The following is a 14,790-nucleotide window of genomic DNA, read 5'->3' as shown; positions in this document are numbered from 1 at the left end:
TTTCCGATTTTGTCCCTACATGCTTGTGCTGTTCTTTTGTACTCCTCCTTAGTAATTTGTCCATGTTTCCACTTTTTGTAGAATTCCTTTTTGATTCTCAGGTGATTATAGAGCTCCTGATGGAGCCATATTGGCTTCTTTAGTATTCTTCCTATCTGCCATTCCTAGGAGTATATTTTGCTGTTGTGACTTTAATATTGACTGTTTGAGAAACTTCCAGCTCTCCTGAACTCCTTTTTCAGTTAGTTTTTTTTTCCCATGGGACCTTACCTGCCACTTCTCTGAGTCTGTTAAAAATCTGCTTCTCTGAAATCAATTGTCTTTATTCTGTTGTTCTCTTTGAGCAGCTCTCTACCCAGAGGACTCCCACAAAAGTTACACAAGGAGCACAGGAGGCATTAGTGGACATTTCAGCTTCTGTTTGATACACAGGTGGATGGGAGCTGTTTATTCTGTTGTAATATCTGGTTGAATAATCATACATTTGCATTTATTTATGAGCCTTTCAAAATTCCTTTCTGTTTTTCTGACTGGTGGAGTTGTTTAACAGATGTTGGGGAACGGGTTCTTAAGGACTCAAGATTTACCTTCCTCAAGCTTTTGTAAACAGAAAGTACAAATAATACAGAGATTTCCCAGGTGCTCCAATGTTTTTTCATTATATTGTGTTGACAGAGTCTCACATTTATAACCTCATCTTCAGGTTAAATATGTTTTACATGCATTGGCCCTTGCTGCTAGTGTTTGCTTGCCTCAGTTCATAGGTGCCACCTGAAAATGTTAAATTAGTGAGCTCTCTTTATTGGTGGAGTTTCATCCATTCACTTTTGTGAAGACATTCCCCACTCACACTAATGTAAATCAGGATTAATTCAATTGAAGTAAATTGTGTGAGTGGTGAATCTGGCCCTGGCTGTTCATTAGTAAAGATGTAGAATGTGTATAGAGAGTGAGGAATAATAGAGAAGGTTGCACAGATACTCTGGCTCCTAGGACTTTCATTAATTCCTCGCCAGTAATGTTTGTTAAATGAGGGATTGTAATAATAACAAGTGGCACATTTCTCATCCCTTTGTAAGCTTGTTATTGAGTAGGAAAGCTGACCTTTTGTGGGAAAGAGCATGATCACAGATTGCTGCCCTGCCCTGCTACTGAATACTGGGCAGCACTGTGAACTTCGGACGCAGAAAGGATGGAACCACAAGAGTGTACCACTCGAGTATAACTTCTCCAATTAACAGCCATTGTGTGAGAATGATGAGATCTAGACAGGAGTGCCGCCAGCTTTTTTGCCACCCTAGGCGGCGGAAGGTCCCACCCCCGAAATGCTGCCTCCGACAGAGGCGGCGGAAGGTTTGGTCGCCGCGGTTGCCACCCCCCCAAATGTTAGCACCTCAGGCGACTGCCCAGGTCGCCTAATGGGTTGCGCCAGCCCTGGATCTATAAAGAGACAATCATTTTAATGCTGTGTTTATTTGCTTTTGCATTTGATATACTTTGGCTGTGAGTTACATGAGTTACCTCAAGAGCAAGAGTTCTCAACCTTTTGGGGTTGTAGGCTTCCCTGGAGATAGCTCTGCACCCGGGGTCCTCATGTCTGTGTCCACTGGTGCCTCTGTGCTTCCTCTGAACTCCTGTGGGAACCCTGTGGATAGAGAGCTGTTCATAGAGAACAAGAAATGAAGACGTATATACTGCATAAAAGGAGACACCAGCCATTCTCTGCTCCTTGGCTTCACCCCACAAAAAGGGCATTTTTGTAGTGGAAGCAGAAATTTCACCATTGTTACCTCTCTTTTCTTCCATTTCTTCTGGTCTATCCAGTAGCTACACCCACTTCCATCCTCCAGTTTCATGGGGACATTCAGAGACAAGAGTAGGGAAAAGGCCTGTTTAAGAGTCTCCCCTTGCTTTTCTCCACCACCCCTATGCTTCAGACTAAGGGGTACTGGCACATGCATTCAAAACAACTGCACCCCCTGGTGAGGCCTCATACCCCTGTGTAGGGATCTGCCTCACAGATTAGAACCACTGATCAACAGAGGAAGAATTTCTGTAGACTGTAGATTGGTGATTTTCCTCCATTGAGCTACTGAAGCAGCTAAGCAAATACAAGAAGCAAAAAAGCACCCGCAAGCCCCAGAAAATGAGTGAGGAGGTTGGGCTGGTGGATACATGCTGGGCCTTTACATCAGACTGTACTGCAGTTGGGGTTTTCAAAGAATACATTGTGAGCTTTGATTCTGATTTTAGTCTAATAAAATTAAAAATCCAAACAAAGCAAGTGGATGGAGAATTCCACTTCAATTTGCTCTGCAGCTTTGAAGCAGCAGTTGCAGTGTCTCCATTCCTATGAGCAAACATTTTTTTTTAAAAAAAAGAGAATAAAAGTAGTGCTTTAAATGGAACATCATCTGCGTCGTTAGCATATACAAAGAATCTCCCTTGCAAATTTGTGCATATTGCCATGCCAAATTAAATCTTTTTAGTGGGAATTCCTTTGATATGAGGAAGCAGAGACTCTTGAGAATGAAAGTACATCTGCACAGGCTGCCTTTCTCCCTCCCTTTCATCTCCTATTTTTCAGCTTCCCATTTGTAGCTGAAATCAGCATTTCAATCTATTGCTGAGATGATGATTTTCTGATAAAAGGGGTCTTCCTATAGCAATTGCATAGTGGAAGGGGAGGGGGGAACTGACTAAGATACATTGGGATACATTTAAAGCACAGCCAGAATGTTTACACCTTCAGAAATAATGGACCTTGCCAATTGTTGCAATCATAGCTCTGTTAAATCAAACTCCAAAAATCTCACCTGTCCTGTATCTGGCCACTCTATTTTCCTTTGCTCTTAATAATATAATGAAAGTCTGTAAAAAGCAGATGCAGAATTTCTTTTCTGAATCCTCAGTAAAATTCTTTTTGCAGTGGTTTTACTTTGTGGTGGTATTTCTTACTAGGGGAAAAATTATATCAACATATGTGAATATAACTAGACAGATATCAATTTTGTCCTTATATAACAAATGTATATGAATATAGCAATACAATAAAAAAAGTTTTGCATTACAGAATACATGTATTTCTAACCTGTAAGTTGCCAAGTCCCTGAATAATTGTAGCACAATACTCCGGAGTCAAAGTCATAGGTGCTCCAAAGAGCCATAGCCGAAAGTTTAAAAAGAAAACCCGACTTGTAATTGCATTCTGTCAAATAGGTTACATAAATATGGTAGTTGGGCTGTTTTACATCCAAATGCACTTGATTATTCAATATACAATGGGCTGAGTAATCCTATAAATATTTATGAGTGAACTACAAAGCCTAGCATAGGCTTTTCTCTGTGTTCCAGCACACGGAGGTTTTACAATGAGCACCATGTTAGTACAATATAAAACATAATGCTTTGGTTACTACTTAATAAATTTAACTGCATGGCTCTGCACCATGTACGCATATTCTCTAGACAGTTTGTCATAGACAATTTTCTTTAGGGCAATTCATGAGAAACCAACCTGTGATCACCTAATTCCCAAAGCAGCTATTGGCAGCATATGTCTGGGGAGGGAGAGATATAAAACAAGCTGCTCTGCACTTTGACCTGAGGCAGGATGATTTGGAATTCACAGATTGGTAGATTTTAAGTGACTGGCTCAGAATGCGCAGCAATCCTCAGTGGAAGAGAAAGGAGCTGAAGAACAAAGCAGACCAGAGAATTACATAAAAGATCAGTGTGACTTGTACAGGTGCAGTGGCTTTAAGGATGCTGCTGCCACCTACTCAGTGAGTGTTAAATTCTGTAGTAACTGGTATTTTCACCCTAATTAGTAACACCTTTGCCCCATGACCTAATTCAGACATAAATCTAAACCCTATATATGTTTAATGTGTATCTTCCTGGCATCGATTGCCTAAACCTTTGACCACTAATTGCCATTCTCACCCTATCTGCCGCTGCTCTGATTCATCAGACTATAAGAGCAGACATGCAATGCATGAAAAAATAGCATTCTGCTTTCTTTGTAAAGCAGCTATCTTCCAAAAGCTGTACTCCCTTCTGATGGCTTACTGTTGTCTTTCATATCCTTCCTCCTGCCCCCCACAAACCAGGGCTCTCTTTAGTTGTCAAGTTATCTCTTTAATCTAGGTCCCAATATTGTGAGATACTGAGCCCCTTCATGGGAATGAGAGGCTACTTGCTCTTAACTCCAACTGATTTCAGCAGCTGAGGGCACTCAACATCCCAGGAGATACCCAGAATTTGGTAGGATCGGACTCTTAGACTGTGAGCTCCTTTTCGTTTTGCAGTATTGTAGGCAGCACAGGTAGTTGTAGTTAAGGTTGCCTGACACTTCCCATTATAAGACCCTGTTTTTAGTTGCTTGTGACTTTGCCAGATTTAAACTGTCTGAAATTTTCCATGCTGGATGTCTGCCTCAGGCTGATTTTTTGTTTTTAATTTCAGCTTAACTGGTTCAGACTTTTCTAATAATGGAGTTAGGGAAAATATATTCTTTGCCCCTGTTAAAAAAAAATCTTACATTCATATCATTGAGAAGTTCTAGCACCTTCATGCTTTGGATCAAAGGCTTGAAATTTGTCAAGGGCATTGCTGTAGTGTCAAGGATGTGCCTTCTGCCATCCCTGTGAAAATCTGCCTAAATCTGGCAAGTTATAAGCCTCCAAAAAAAAAAATCTAAATTTGCACCTATCCAGTAGAGACTTGTTAGTGTTTGGCAGCTAACTTCTCTGTAGATTCTGTCTACACTGAGCATGTTTTATCCCCTCACAGTTCCCTTGTGTGACCAGACTGTGCATGCACCATCCCTACATACAGATTGACCATGTTTCCCCCAGAGCCGCAGGGACTGAGGAGAACTTTCCCTAGAGTTACTCCTCTCTGCTGCTCTTGGCTCTCTCTTCCACAATTTAAGTGCTCACCTAATGGTGCCTAGGCATCTTGTAGGGAAATGAGTAAACAGCTTGACTAGGAATAAAGAATGTGTGGGGACAGGATAGAGATGCGGGGGAGACAGGGGCAGGTGCTCAGGAGAGGGAGAATAGCATCTTGGGAGGCTAGGGTGTTAGATGGAGGCAGGAGCTGGGAAGAGGTGTAGAAGGGAAAGAACCAGGGATGGGAGAAGAATAGGATCTAAGGAGGGGACTGGACAGGAGACAGGGTCTGGAAGTATGAGATAGAGCAGCAGTGGGTGGTATGGACAAGAAGTGGGGGAGATAGCAGCAGAGGGGAGGGACAGGCTGAGAGCCAGGAGCTATGGATGGGAACACAAGGGGACAGGGAGAGGCCTGGGGGCAGGGGCAGAAATGTTTATAACTTCTAGAATATTTATAACCACTATTTCCCTGCTGAGCATGGAATAAAATCCTGAATGAGTCAGAAGGCCTGTGGGGAAAAAATTGTATGTGATCATGTAATTAAAGACTATCATAATGCATATGCACTAGGGAACCAAATTAAAGTTGCACAGGCAGCCTTCGTTCTTGCATTTCCTGACTTCTGAGTGCTTGACTTCACAACCTTAATGCTCTTTTGATTTAGTCTTGGGGATGAATTAATGTATATAATTACCATCCACACCAAAGCTGCTAAACAGATAATATTCTGATCTATTTCTTTCTTTCATTGTATGTAAAAATGCCTTTTTCTGCCCCTAAGTGCAGGAACAATTTCTATAACAAACATAAGTTTTTAAATGCTGACAAACTTCACCATATTGAATTCATTCAGACACATTGTGGTTGCTTAGAACTGCAGCAACCTCTTTGCCAGAGGTTTCAGGTCTTAAAAACAAGCTCTTCTAGGTTATCTGTGAAAATCCATGCTAAGATCAGTTGTCCTTGTGTCTGGCTTATCAAGATTTAGGCTGAAAAGGAAAATACATATTGTTATGGCTTCCCTGTAAGGCTCCTTTATGATAATGGTTTCCACATAATGGTTTGTATATGGGAACAGCTGCACAAAAAGGAGGGTTGATGCCCAAGTCCACCAGTCCATGCAGTCTTGGGGAGCAGCCTTGCACTAATGGTTTCCCAGGTAAAAGGTACATGGACTGAGGGAGGAAAAGAGACCATTTGTTAAGCAGCAGGACTTGTGTGAGACTCAGGAGAGAGACAGAGGCTCAAAGACATCTGTGTCTGGGGACAAGGCATCATTGTCCTTAAATGAGGTTTCTGCAAATGGGTTTTTGTGTATAGTCTGTTACCAGCTCTTATCAGGGGAAGAGGAATTGTGTGCATTCTGTAAATAACCAAATTACACTGTGAAAATCCCTGATTCTGCTCCAAACAGGAATCTGACCAGCAAAGCCCTGACATTTGCTCCTGCTCGGCAAAGGGGAAACAATACACTGTATACCTCATAGGCCTAATTACTGGGTTGAGTTGAGCTGTGCTTGTCACAGGATGAAAGAGAAGGACAAAAGCCACTAACACCTCATACATCTCCCCTAACCAGTAGGGGCTAATTCAGCTGCCATTATACATGTATTGAAATGATTCAACCACCAGTGAAATGTCTGAGAAGTGAAGGTCATGTAGATGTCAAAGAAATACTTTGAAAAAGGAACCCTGGGGGCCCTCAGTCCTTTGGGTAACATTCTGCTGTTCTCAAGGTCCCACCTTATTATGCAAAGTGTTCCAGGTGTCTTTTACCACCACCCGGTCAGCAGCAGCTTGCCATGTGCATTTAGTGCAAATGCACAGCAGCTCTGAACAGCACCCCATCTCCAACTACAACAAGCAGAACTTCTTAAGTGTCCCTTTGGACACACTGTGTTTCAGGCTAGCTCTATATTTTAAGGCTAAGAATGTCAAGAGTGGGTGTCTAGCATTAGGCTCCTAATTGATATTCAGACATCTAAATAAGTGGCTTGCTAGTTGGCTGAGCTTAGGGGCCTGGCACTCAACTCCACAGCTTTTCTCTGTTTGCAGTTCTGTAGCTGTCTATAGATGAGAGAAGCTGTTGATGGTAACCATTGACATCTTCCATCATAACACCCACTTCTCATCTCTACCCATTCTCCGTGTAGACACCCAGAATGATTTATCTCCCAGACAGAAAGAAGAGAAATACAAATGATATGGGAAATGGGGATACACAGAACCCCTAGCATGGAGGAACGGGTGAATGGGGTGCACAGAGCTCCTGGTACGTGGCAGAGGGGAGAATGGGGAATATACAGTCACTGGTATGCAGGGGGGATGTGGGGCACACAGCCTCTAGCATGGGGAAACAATGTGGGATGCTGGTATGGAAGAAGAGGGAAATAGGGGCACACAGAGACCCTGAAAAGTGTGGAATAAGGGTCTCTCAAAGGCCCTGGCATGAGGGAAGAGGTTGGTGGTTACACTGAGTTCCTGAAATAGAGAGGTATGGGAGCTTGTGCAGGAGAATGAAGGAATGGAGGAATGGTGTGTGCAATGAACTCAGCCTACAGATGCAACAAAGCATGTGATGCACTAGTTAAAAAAATTCCAGGCACTCAGTGACTTCCATCACTATCAGGGAGGTGTTGGGTTCTCCACACTTCTAAAAATCAGCTCCCTTATCAAGGTCCCTGAATGTGCTCACAGGAACCTTGGGTGGGATTTTCAAAAGCATCCAAGTGTCTTTGCGACACAAATCTCAGTGGCCAAAATTTTCAAAGTAGCCCAAAGGAGCTAGCCACCCAATTTCCATTGAATTTCAGTGGGATTTGTGCTCATAAGTCACTTAGGTATCTTTGAAAATCCTGTTCTTTAACTATAGGCACTCCCCTTTTGAAAATCTTGGCCTAAGCTGAGCCTGACACAAATAGTAGTAAATTTGTTTTACTATTTACTACAACAAGCATGTAGTAAATGCTGCAACAAGCATGTAGAGTTGGACCTTGCAAAGGGAATTAAAACCAAATAGTAAAAGGTTCTATAGCCATATAAATAAGAAAACAAAGAAAGAAGTGAGGATGGAGTGGAGGTTAAGGATAATTTAGGCATGACCCAATATCTAAACAAATACTTTGCCTCCGTCTTTAATGAGTCTTATGAGGAGCTTAGGGATAATGGTAGGATGACAAATGGGAATGAGGATATGGAGGTAGATATTACTGCATCCGAGGTAGAAGCCAAACTTGAACAGCTTAATGGGACTAAATTGGGGGGCCCAGATAATCTTCATCCAAGAATATTAAAGGAACTGGCACATGAAATTGCAAGCCCATTAGCAAGAATTTTTAATGAATCTGTAATCTCAGGGGTTGTACCGTATAACTGGAGAATTGCTAACTTAGTTCCTATTTTTAAAAAAGGGAAAAAGGTGATCCAGGTAACTACAGGCCTGTTAGTTTGACATCTGTAGTATGCAAGATCTTGGGAAAAAAATTGAAGGAGAAAGTAGTTAAGGACATTGAGGTCAATGGTAATTGGGACAAAATACAACATGATTTTACAAAAGGTAGATCATGCCAAACCAACCTGATCTCCTTCTTTGAGAAGGTAACAGATTTTTTAGACAAAGGAAATGCAGTGGATCTAATTTACCTCGATTTCAGTAAGGCATTGGGTATGGTTCCACATGGGGAATTATTAGCTAAATTGGAAAAGATGGGGATCAATATGAAAATTGAAAGGTGGATAAGGAACTGGTTAAAGGGGAGACTACAACGAGTCACACTGAAAGGTGAACTATCAGGCTGGAGGGAGGTTACTAGTGAAGTTCCTCAGAGATGGGTTTTGGGACCAATCTTATTTAATCTTTTTATTACTGACCTTGGCACTAAAAGTGGGAATGTGCTAATAAAGTTTGTGGATGACACAAAGCTGGGAGGTATTGCCAATGCAGAGAGGGACTGGGATATCATACAGGAAGATCTGGATGACCTTGTAAACTGGAGTAATAGTAATAGGATGAAATTTAATAGTGAAAAGTGCAAGGTCATGCATTTAGGGATTAATAACAAGAATTTTTGTTATAAACTGGGGACTCATCAGTTGGAAGTAACAGAGGAGGAGAAGGACCTCGGAGTATTGGTTGATCACAGGATGACTATGAGCCGCCAATGTGATATGGCTGTGAAAAAAGCTAATGCGGTCTTGGGATGCATCAGGTGAGGTATTTCCAGTAGAGATAAGGAGGTGTTAGTACTGTTATACAAGGCACTGGTGAGACCTCATCTGGAATACTGTGTGCAGTTCTGGCCTCCCATGTTTAAGAAGGATGAATTCAAACTGGAACAGGTACAGAGAAGGGCTATTAGGATGATCCGAGGAATGGAAAACCTGTCTTATGAAAGAAGACTCAAAGAGCTTGGCTTGTTTAGCCTAACCAAAAGAAGGCTGAGGGGAGATATGATTGCTCTCTACAAATATATCAGAGGGATAAATACCGGGGAGAGAGAGGAATTACTTAAGTTCAGTACCAATGTGGACGCAAGAACAAATGGATCTAAACTGGCCATCAGGAAGTTTAGACTTGAAATTAGACGAAGATTTCTAACCATCAGAGGAGTGAAGTTCTGGAAGAGCCTTCCAAGGGGAGCAGTGGAGGCAAAAGACATATCTGGCTTCAAGACTAAGCTTGATAAGTTTATGAAAGGGATGTTATGATGGAATAGCCTAATTTTGGCAATTAATTGATCTTTGACTATTAGCAGTAAATATGCCCAATAGCCTGTGATGGGACACTAGATAGAGTGGGATCTGAGTTACTACAGACAATTCTTTCCTGGGTGTCTGGCTGGTGGGTCTTGCCCACATGCTCAGGGTTTAGCTGATCACCATATTTGGGGTCGGGAAGGAATTTTCCTCCAGGGCAGATTGGCAGAGGCCCTGGGGGGCGGGTTCACCTTCCTCTGCACCGTGGGGCACGGGTCACTTGCTGGAGGATTCTCTGCATCTTGAAGTCTTTAAACCACAAGTTGAGGACTTCAGTAGCTCAGACATAGGCCAGGGGTTTGTTACAGGAGTGAGTGGGTAAGATTCTGTGTCCTGCGTTGTGCAGGAGGTCAGACTAGAAGATCATAATGGTCCCTTCTGACCTTAAAGTCTATGAGTCTATAAGTTTGGAAGGACGGCTTGCTGAAATTTGGTTTCTAGCGCACCTCTCCCTGCAGCTACAACAGTCACTGCTATGCACCTTCGCAGTATAAGTACCTACAGTATTGTACATGTCTAATTAAGCCTGAGATTTCTGGGATAATTAATATCTAGAATTACCAATGTGTTTTAACACAAGTGAAAGAATATCGCAAATTAAGCACCAACTGCCAGGGACCAGTCTTCTCTTAACTTAATTCTTCTATGAGTTTGTGTAGACTGTAGTTGACAGTGGGGTCTTTCACCTCCATCGGCTGTGGCAAGGCACCCCTTCTGCCTCACTGGACTTAGCGCTCCCTCCTCTGGCAGGGACAGGACCTGGGGTAAATCAGCCCCACTCTGGAGAGTGTCTGTCTTCCCTCTTTGGAGTTTGTTTCTCAGAGCCTTCCCGGTAAGCCTCAGGAGTGCTCCTCTGCCAAACAAAGGGGAAAAGTCTATAATGCACCATAACAAAAGGAGAATACTTTTCCCTGGCCCCCTCACTGGGGCATGTGTTGTCCTGTCACTGGCCCAGGGGTGTCAATCCTTCCCCTAAACAGGCACTGTCTTTGGGTGTCTCCCCTATGGGGAAGAGCTCAGTCTCTCACACTGGAGAAGCCTATCTTCCTGCTGCCCCCAGCCTTGTAGCAGTTTGTCTCCCCCGTCCCCAGGAGAGAGATTTTAACAGGTTTCAGGCAGCCCTTAATTGGACACAGGTGTTTCTAATTGACCTGAAGTAACCCGTTCCCAGCTTGTAGGGAAAAGGGCCTTTAGCATTCTAGGGCTAACATACCTGTTTTCCCAGACCCTCCTGCAGACTTAAGGCCTGACTTTGTCACATCACATTCAAACAAAATTTTTGTCTCCTTTTTTGGGAAAAAAAGGGTGAAAAGCTTCTGTAGAGTTGTCAGCTGCTACTGGGATGATGTGTGCTACAGAGGTGACTTGAATTTCACTTCTGTCTTGATTGTTCTTTTTTTCCTTTCTTATTTTTTCTACGTTCAATAGCTCTGCTGTGTCTGAAGGTCTGATTCTGAGAGGTACTGGTGGTGCTCAGCATGTCACAGCATCAGGCCCTTGGTTTGCACGTCTTAGAGCAATGACTGGTTTTGTATTTGAGTTCTGTGCAGGGCTGCGCACATTCTCAGTGCTTATCAAATAGAACACAACCATCTGCAAACAGGTAAAGACATTCCCGGCCAGAAAGCAGAGTGTACTGCATTGCAGTAATTGGTCTCCTAATGAGGCAATCTGTGTGGTGGTGCCAGGTTACCATTCTACACACACTCTCTCATACTTTTTCATGGCATGTGCCTTGCTAGAAATATGCATTCAGATTTTATCTAGGGACATGCATCTGAGACCAAGTAGATTGTTTAAGAGATTTGAGACGTCACATACATACAGTATGCTCGTCTGACCCGAGGCTACTGTCATGAAGGTGCAAGAAGTTTGCCTCAGTCACATTCAAAGAACTTTCAGTGCTGTTTTAAGATGAATCTGTAATGGTACAAAAGATTCTTTAAACCCAATTTCATGGAGAAACTGAATCAGCTGAGATACAAAATGATCTATAACTGTGCCCAGATGTCATTTGCATTAAACTGTCATGTACTAATGGTGTTCTGAGAGTCTCAACAAATATCCCTTCTCTCTAGCATTAATTGTGACTTGTCTGCAATATATGACTTACAGACAACCACTGGAAGACACATGGGACTAGGCAGACAAAACACTGCACACCTGTCACACCGCTGAAAACAGCATTTAGGCATGTACTACTTTTCAGCTCCCGGGCAAAGATGTAAATGAGGTATCTAAGCAGGCAGTAAAAAGCAACTAGTTTAGTACCTCATAAAAATAGTTTCAGATTGAGCAGATTGAATTAAATATGCAAATTTGGAGTGTATAAGTATAGAACACTGTGCCAAGGGACAGTTACTTTAGCGCGCACACAGACACATACAGACACAGAGCCTCTTGTTAGCAAGTACATCCTGAGGACAGAGGGTAACAATACTCTTAAGAACTTATTGAGCGTATGGTTCTGTTGTCCCTGAAGCTGGGTCTGGAACTGTGTGTGAGTTTTCTGAGATCATAGCTCATTCTCCAGTCACTTGAGAGTTCACTGTAGGAAACAATACAATAATGTCAGTGAGACAGAGAAGAAAACCTTATGGATCTTTTCTGTCTTTTAACAGTTTTGATTCTCCAACCTGAGATGGTAAATCTGGGTGGAATCTGGAGCTCAGCAAACTATTCATAGCAAACTAGTCAATTTCTTCCCTCATTTTTTCATGATGTGTTTCAGAATAGATGTTGAGTTTTGTAAATTTGTTACTCAAAATTATTCAATCAAACAAATTTTAGTCTTATCATTGCTTGTGAATTGTGTTTGCTGAGTATATTAATTACAAGCAACTCTCACTATGTGAGGATCACATGAGTATGTGCTTTAGGTTCTATTTCCTAACTGCATGAGTGTGACTGCATTAAAGAGGGAGATGGTGTCATCAAAGTGTAGGTCCATTAATTCTCTCAGGGAGAGGAAGGGAGCAGTTTTTTATGGGGTGAAGGAGTGTTCAGCTGCCTGGAGTAGGGAAAATTTAGGAAATTTTAAAGGTTTCTCTTCCTAGGCCACTTGAGGCCACACTGAGGCATCATTGCTAGAAAAAGTAGCCTACTGGAACATTTCTGCATCTTATTTAGTTTAATTATTTTTGTGCCAGGGCTCTGGCCCTGGGTTCCATCAATACATTTTTTGCAGGTCTTTGCTGGTATTAAGCATTTTGTCCCAGTTTGTTAAGCAGTAGCAAGTTCATGCTTTGAATTACTGATCTCTAATTTTACAATCATCTATTACCATTTACCACAGACGTTACAAATAAATTAGTAATTGGGGTAGAAGTATACATGTGCAATTCTGGTTTGGTCAAATCCATGTAATAATCTACTTGAAGGCTCTGTCCTGGGGCCAGGGCAACATTCCAATAAGTCTGTCCCTTCTTTTTGTTAATTAAGCAGAATATCCAGAAATATCCATCACTTCTACACACTGGCTGAGAAAAGCAGTCAATCTATTGTGGGACCCTTGTGAGTATAGAATTTGTCACAGACTGTTGTTGTCCAATCACAGGAGGATGCAGATGAGGTGTGTGTATCTGAGGAGGAATGCTCATCTGTTGATGATGCAAGTAATAATGGTTTTCCTTCTGAGAGAAAAGATGGAGCTAGTGCAGGCCCAAGATGTTTTCAGGCAGAATCCCCCGGAGGATAGGGAGGTGCCGAAAGAAAAGGAGGAAAATACATGATGGCAGATGATGGCTTTCATTTCTCTCATCCAAGTCAGAAAGGTCATCACCCTTCTTTAGGGCTGTGAGCAAAGGAGCAGTCTTGGAGGCCTTTACTGAAGGACTGAAGAGCAAATCTATATAGATATGAGGTGACAGGGTATCTCCATAACATCTGGCTCTCAGTTGTTAGCATCTCAGAATGTGGTAAATGAACCTTTATATAAATATGAAATGCAGACATTTTTTCAAATGTATTGTATTTGATGTACCAGCAAGAATTCTAGTTTTGTCATTTATGTTAAATGCACCAACCACAAAAAGATTAATTTTAAGGCTATACCCTTTGAAAATGCCATTTTTATGTACTTTATATATTTGCATGTGGCAGAATTGTTTTGCAGCTAACGAAGTATGCAAAAGCAGCCGATCTTCTTAAAAGAGATAACCATTCAAATAATAATAATGCAAAGCCATTAGCAGACATCTCACTTTATTACACTATTTATTTCATAGTAAATATTTGTGCACCATTTATTTTACTAAAAGTCTAATCTAGCCTGAAATCATGTTTATTAGTAGAAGCAGGGGATGTTTCTATTGAATGATGATTGCAGTTTGCATGGCACCACCTTCAAAATGCAAAACACTAATATTTAATGGAGGGACAGATTATGTCACCTTTACTCATACTGTATAGCACCTTACTCCACCATTAAGTCCATTAAAACCAATGGAGTTACACTACAGGCAAGGTGTTGTAAATGGAAGGTGTAGTACGAAGAGGGCCTGAAACATAAGCTCTTTGTATTAGAGGCCTGGTATGAGGCCTGAGGCCTAAACTAAAGTAGTGGTCAAAACTTGCTAATATCAAGCAAAGTTAGGTTGTGAGCAAAAGGCAGGCCCTGCTCAGAGAATCTGTCAAGAATGTGCAGAAACATACATTCCTAAATAGTACTAGGCATAGGAATATATACGCAAACACATTCCAGAAAGGTGGTACTAGAACATCTCGATACCAAACACATTCCCCAAAGATAACAGGAACACACTGACCCATCCTAAAGATAAGGTCAGGATGACAGCATACTGGATAGAGATGTTTTGATCAAACCAACATGTACAAGGTAATGGGTGGCACACAAATACTTCAGAAGGTGGCACCCAAATACATCAGAAGGTGGCACTTGGATACATCAGAGGGGCAATACGTAACTTGTTTGTATCAGTGTATAAAGAGGTATCTCAGATGAACTGTCTTTGATAATGGAAAGTTCTGCCATTAACTGAACTAGTCCATTGCAATGGGCACACATGTGTTAGTGTACCTGTAACCATTAAGCCAGGACATTAGGGCTGTGCTTCATTGACAATAAACCTGATCAACGGCCTTTGCTACAAACCGAGTCTGTGGATTTATTGGGCAG

The 14,790-nt window shown here is 41.9% G+C and overlaps 1 protein-coding gene and 1 long non-coding RNA gene across 2 annotated transcripts in view; one reads left to right on the top strand and one right to left on the bottom strand.

Annotated features, from left to right (window-relative positions):
* Nucleotides 1–14,790, top strand: part of NKAIN3 (sodium/potassium transporting ATPase interacting 3) — a 316,215-nt gene that overhangs the window by 200,956 nt on the left and 100,469 nt on the right. The gene's annotated exons all lie outside the window — the stretch shown is intronic.
* The window catches only part of LOC123362819, a 53,839-nt gene continuing 51,158 nt past the window's right edge, over nucleotides 12,110–14,790 (bottom strand). The window contains exon 3 of the long non-coding RNA XR_006576586.1: nucleotides 12,110–12,201. This is a non-coding gene — a long non-coding RNA (uncharacterized LOC123362819). The remainder of the gene's footprint in view (nucleotides 12,202–14,790) is intronic.

The sequence above is a fragment of the Mauremys mutica genome, chromosome 2 (genome assembly GCF_020497125.1).
Source record: "Mauremys mutica isolate MM-2020 ecotype Southern chromosome 2, ASM2049712v1, whole genome shotgun sequence".
Taxonomy (NCBI): domain Eukaryota; kingdom Metazoa; phylum Chordata; order Testudines; family Geoemydidae; genus Mauremys; species Mauremys mutica.
This window is presented reverse-complemented; position numbering and strand designations above follow the sequence as displayed.